Source organism: Podarcis bocagei (assembly GCF_964188305.1).
Source record: "Podarcis bocagei genome assembly, chromosome: 18".
In the NCBI taxonomy this organism is placed as follows: Eukaryota; Metazoa; Chordata; class Lepidosauria; order Squamata; family Lacertidae; genus Podarcis; species Podarcis bocagei.
The window spans coordinates 6,377,417-6,383,800 of NC_138144.1; positions in this window are offsets into that span (position 1 = coordinate 6,377,417).

Genomic DNA, 6,384 nt, shown 5'->3' on the forward strand with positions numbered 1-6,384 from the left:
GCCCCGCTCCTGGTGGCCGTGCAGAGCTGCCTGCGGTCCTGGGACCAGCGCAGCTCTGCGCTGCCATCCGGAGCGGGGCGCTAAGTCCCGCCCCGCTCGGGATGGCGGCGCAGAGCTGCCTGCCGTCCCGGGACTGCAGGCAGGTCTGCGCCGCCATCCGGAGCGGGGCGCCAAGTCCCGCCCCGCTCGGGATGGCGGGCAGAGCTGCCTGCCGTCCCGGGACTGCAGGCAGGTCTGCGCCGCCATCCGGAGCGGGGCGCCAAGTCCCGCCCCGCTCGGGATGGCGGCGCAGAGCTGCCTGCCGTCCCGGGACTGCAGGCAGGTCTGCGCCGCCATCCGGAGCGGGGCGCCAAGTCCCGCCCCGCTCGGGATGGCGGCGCAGAGCTGCCTGCCGTCCCGGGACTGCAGGCAGGTCTGCGCCGCCATCCGGAGCGGGGCGCCAAGTCCCGCCCCGCTCGGGATGGCGGCGCAGAGCTGCCTGCCGTCCCAGGACCGCAGGCAGCTCTGCACGGCCACCAGGAGCGGGGCGGAGCTTCGCCCCCGGCTCCCGGTGGCTGGGCAGAGCTGCGCTGGTCCCGGGACTGCAGGCAGCTCTGCGTAACCCTCGGAGCCGGTCTCCCGAGGGTTGCGCAGAGCTTACTGAACCCTGGAAGCGAAAGGGGTCGGTGCGCACCGACCCCCCTCGCTCTCCAGGCTTCAGCGAAAGCCTGCATTCGCCCCATAAGACGCAGGCACACTTCCCCTTCATTTTTGGAGGGGGAAAAGTGCGTCTTATGGGGCGAAAAATACGGTATACTGACTGGAGTACTATCCCCTGCTTGTGCCCATTCTAGGGAAACAAGGAATGTTGTATTTGACTGCTCCAATGGATCACATCCCACACCTCATTCCCACAAAATGAAATGGTTTGGCAAAGACCTTCCCTTACCACCAGATGGAAGGTGGGTCTGAATCCAGCCTTCTCCAAAGCAGAAGGTTTGCTTTGCAGGGTCATCAGGCTGAAAGACTCCCTAGCTTAGCATCCTGATTCCAAAAGCAGACAGGCAGGTGGTTTGGGGAAGCCCTCGTGGCAATTTGGGCTAAGAGGTTGTCACACACACAAAAACAACCAACCCCTTCCTCTTCCTAAACACTGCAGGGTGGGAGGAAAGCATAGCTGTCAACCGTCCCTTATTTGGCGGGACACTCCCTTATCCCAGCGCCGTGTCCCGCTGCTGATTGATGATGTCCCTTAAATTTCCCGGGTTTCAATGCTGCCTGGGAGAAAAGGGCTACTACCCCCACCTCCCAGCCACCCCCCACTCGCAGGGATAAGACTCATCCCCACAAGGGTCTGTTTACATCACAGCAGGGCCTCAGTGAGCATCCGTCTGTCTCGGGAGATAAGGGAGGAGCGCACCTTCGGGGGGAATGTCAGCTTGTTGGAGAGTCATAGCGCCCTCCACCCAACACACCCAAGAGTCCGTAACTCCCGGGGCGCACCAGGAGTTGCAAAAATGATGTGCACTTGGGGGTGGGGCACGACTATGGTGCCATCTGGGGGCTTCCTTCCCCGAACGAAAAGCGGCCAGCTAGCTCCCCCCTTCCCTGGACTCCAACGAGACTTTGGGAGTTCTAAGCAGGCGGAGGTAACCGCGTCCAGCCCATCCTGTCGGGCGGCAGGGCTCACCCCCTTCTTTAAAGGGCCAGTGAGGAGAGAACTATCACTGCTTCAGCCGCCCGAGGCATACCTTACGACTTTAGCATGCACAGCTAGATATGCAGGGTCTTGCTCGGCGCAAGATCTAGGGCACTGGCGGAGGAAGAGGAGGCTGGGGGGAGCACCCAGCCCCCGGCAGCGCGATCCTGGCAGGGTGCAATCGCGGCTGCCCCTCTCGCCCCCCTCCCCCGTGCTGGATGCCCCACCCCCAGGACGCGCGCCAGCCTACCACCTGTGCCACAGCACGAAGCTCTGCCACTGCAGGCATGTGCAACAGGTCTCTTGGGAGTTGGACGTCCCTGATCTAGGGGGACGGGGATCCGTTTAGATTACCTGCTGCGCTGTTTTTCTCTGGGGCATTGTCACCTCTCGCCGGGACCTGGTAACGATCCTGAAGCCAACCTGCCCGAGGCGATTTTTTCTTTTAATGACCATTCCCCTACCTATTTCTGTTGTCGTATCACAGCACTGTACGTGTCCGACATGGGGGAAAGGAAAGGAGATGGTTGACTAAAATCGCTTATTTTGGCTGCTGGTCCCTTATTTTCGAGGCTGCTGGTCCCTTATGTACTGTATTTTTCGCCCTATAGGACACACTTTTTCCCCTCCAAAATGATGGGGAAATGTGTGTGCGTCCTATGGGGCGAATGCAGGCTTTTGCTGAAGCCTGGAGAGCAAGGGGGGTCAGTGCGCACCGACCCCTCTCGATCTCCAGGCTTCGTGGACTGCTCCCGCTGCTTGCGGAGAGTTGCCGGCATGCCGAAGCCTGCGCACGTTGAGATCAGCGCGTCCAGGCTTCACGGACCTCTCCGCAAGCAGCGGGAGCCAGCGCTGGGCTCCCACGGCTTGTAGAGAGCTGCCTGTTTGGGGGCTGGGGTCGGGGGAAGCTCGGGCCTCCCCCGCCCCAGCCCCGCGCCTGGGGGGGAATAATTTTTTTCCCTTTATTTCCCCCCCCCAAAAAAAAACTAGGTGCGCCTTATGGGACGGTGCATCCTATAGGGCGAAAAATACGGTAAGTCCCTCTGTAAGTTGACCGCTATGGAGGAAAGATTTATTCAGCCCCGCAGTTTGGCAGCACTCAGATACAGTGGTACCTTGGTTTACAACCATAATCCGTTCCAGAGGTCCGGTTGTAAACCAAAACAGGTTGTAACCCAAGGCGTGCTTTCGCCAATGGGGCCTCCAAAAAAATGGGTGGTAATCCAAAAAAAAGGGACACGCAGTTCCGGGTCTGACGTGGTTGTAATCCAAAACACTTGCAAAGCAAGGTACCACTGTATCTTTGGCCAGTTCGCAATCCCGTTCCTTGGTCCTCATTCCTTCTCCGTGAATTTGGCCGACCCTTTTTAAAGGCGTCTGAAGGTCACAGCATTGCATTCAGAGAGAAAGTATACCTAGCACTGTGCTAGTTTGGCAATATTCACTGACGTAGTTCAGAAATCTCTGAGCTGCACCTGGAAGCAGTTCCCAGAATTTCTAGGTGAACAGAATGTGAATTAAGTTCATTTTGGGGTATAATCTGGAACGATTTCGAGGTCATCTTCAAGTTTATTCTTTTACATGTGTTGTTGAGTTTTGTTTTGCTTTGCTTTCTACTCTTTAGACTCTTTGAGCCTTTAAGCTTAAAGATCATAATCGCAGGGGGAAATAAATTAAACCATCCACATTCCGCTGTGTGTCTTTTGGTGTTTTCGTCGTCTTCTAGAGTATATTTCATACTTCAGTGAAGCACATAGGTGGGCAAACTAAGGCCCGGGGGCCGGATCCGGCCCAATTGCCTTCTCAGTCCAGCACACGGATGGTCCGGGAATCAGCGTGTTTTTACATGAGTAGAATGTGTCCTTTTATTTAAAATGCATCTCTGGGTTATTTCTGGGGCATAGAATTCGTTCATTTCTCTTTTTTTCAAAATATAGTCCAGCCCCCAGCAAGGTGGACCGGCCCCCTGCTTTGTGAAAGCCCTCAATCTTTCCCAACACCAGGGTCTTTTCCAGGGAGTCTTGTCTTCTCATGAGGTGGCCAAAGTACTGGAGCCTCAGATTCAAGATCTGTCCTTCCAGTGAGCACTTAGGGCTGATTTCCTTCAGAATGGAGAGATTTGATCTTCTTGTAGTCCATGGGACTCTCAAGAGTCTCCTCCAGCACCATATGAGATTGTAAAACTATAATTTGAAAAATCAAATTATTATTATTAATAATAATAATAATAATAATAATAATAATAATAATAATAATAATAATAATAATAATAATAATAATAATAGAGTGGTACCTCGGGTTACATATGCTTCAGGTTACAGACTCCACTAACCCAGAAATAGTACCTTGGGTTAAGAACTTTGCTTCAGGATGAGAACAGAAATCGTGCTTTGGCAGCATGGCGGCAGCAGGAGGCCCCATTAGTAAAGTGGTGCTTCAGGTTAAGAACAGTTTCAGGTTAAGAACGGACCTCCAGAACAAATTAAGTACCTAACCCGAGGTACCACTGTAATGAAAGGGACGCGGGTGGCACTGTGGTGGCACAGAGAGCCAAGGACTTGCCGATCAGAAGGTCGGCAGTTCGAATCCCCGCAATGATGGGGTGAGCTCCCGTTGCTCGGTCCCTGCTCCTGCCAACCTAGCAGTTCGAAAGCAAGTAGATAAATAGGTACCACTCCAGCGGGAAGGTAAACAGCGTTTCCATGCGCTGCTCTGGTTTGCCAGAAGCGGCTTAGTCATGCTGGCCACATAATCCGGAAGCTGTATGCCGGCTTCCTCGGCCCATAAAGCGAGATGAGCGCCGCAACCCCAGAGTCGGCCACGACTGGACCTAATGGTCAGGGATCCCTTTACCTTTTTACCACTGTAATAATATTAATGAATAAAGATTTGCATTGGGATCTGCTGCCTATGTGAACCTTGCCACCTGAGGCGGTCGCCTCACCTTGCCTCATGGGTGAGCCGGCCCTATTGGGAAGATATTCCTGGACTTAAGCCGACCCTTTAAGCCCAGGAGGTCTCCCTTCTAAAAATGAAGCAAGTCAAAGCAGAGTTTGCTCGTCTCCCAGAATCTTGGAGCATCTTCCTTGCCAACCCCACCAGCTGCCGGCGAACGCTGAGCAGCTGGAGTGTCGGCAGCTGCACGGAAGCGCCGCAGAACGACAGGTGATTGATGCTGCCAAGGAAGGAGGCCAGAGATGCAGCGGCAATCCCTTTCCACCCGTTAGTCAGCAACCTGCTGAGAGCCTCGTTAATTACATGCCAAGGAAAGCGGTCCTTGGAGGAAGGACGGCTGCTCGCGGCGAAACACAGGAAGATTCCCCACCCAGTCAGACCAAAGCTGGTTAAAGAGTGTGGTTGCTGGTAACGCCAAGGTTGCAGGTTCGAGTTGCATATTCCTGCACTGCAAGGGGTTGGACTAGATGACCGCCAGGGTCCCTGCCAACCCTACAATTCTATGGTTCTATCTGTCCGAGAGGCTAATCTTCCCTCGGTAGAATTACGGATCTGGATTAGGACACTTAACTATTGGCTTCGCCTAAACTCAAATCCCCCAAGTCTAATATGCCTAGTGCTGCAAGATTGTCACACAAGCGCCCGGACTAAAGTTGTCTATCAAAAACTTCACTCCTGTGGTTTATCACTGCAACAGCGACTCACTTTGGTTTTAATAATAATAATAATAATTTATTATTTATACCCCGCCCATCTGGCTGGGTTTCCCCAGCCACTCTGGGCGGCTTCCAAAAGAATATTAAAATACTGTGATACATCAAACATTAAAAGCTTCCCTAAACAGGACTGCCTTTTAGCAAAGCAAACAGTCCAAATTGTCAGCGCCTAAATGATCTTGAGTCGGAACAACTTGGCCACAATAAGGAAATTTTGCCCGTGGTATGACTATTTTCCACCCTCCCATTTCGACTCTCTGGCGCCCCATCTGCATCACCTAGCAATTCTAAAACATAGACACGCTTTTACTCTCGCAAGATTGAATGTACTGCCCTCGGCTGGACTTGAGGGACGATTCCAACAGATGCCACACGAAAAACGCTTAGGTATGTCCCTGTGGAGATGGCAGTCGTGAATTGGTGGCACACGTCTTCTGGGTTTCTGGGGGTTTTCCTTATTGTTATTCTGCCTCTCACAGCTACAATAAACCTACCATTAAAATTACGGACTGGTCATTTCTTCGTCAGGGGGCAAACGGGCAAATTTAGCAGGGGATCAAATACTTTCCCCCCTCAATTTATGTTGCTTTGAATGTATACTTTACAGTGGTGCCCCGCAAGACGAATGCCTCGCAAGACGGAAAACTCGCTAGACGAAAGAGTTTTCCGTTTTGGAGGTGCTTCGCAAAACAAATTTCCTATGGGCTTGCTTCGCAAGACGAAAATGTCTTGCGAGTTCCTGCTGGTTTTTTTCCCTCCCCCCCCCCTTTTTCTAAGCCGCTAAACCGCTTATTAGCTGATCCGATCAGCAGATAAGCCGCTAAAAGCCGCTAATAGCGCTAATCCGCTAATCCGTCAATGGGCTTGCTTCGCAAGACGAAAAAACCGCTAGACGAAGAGAATCACAGAACGGATTCTTTTCGTCTTGCGAGGCACCACTGTACATGTGATTTTCTTCAGTAACGTCTCGTTCTGGGTTTTTGGGGATGTTTCAACATGTTGTAAATCACCTTGAGATTTTTTTTCTTTAAAATA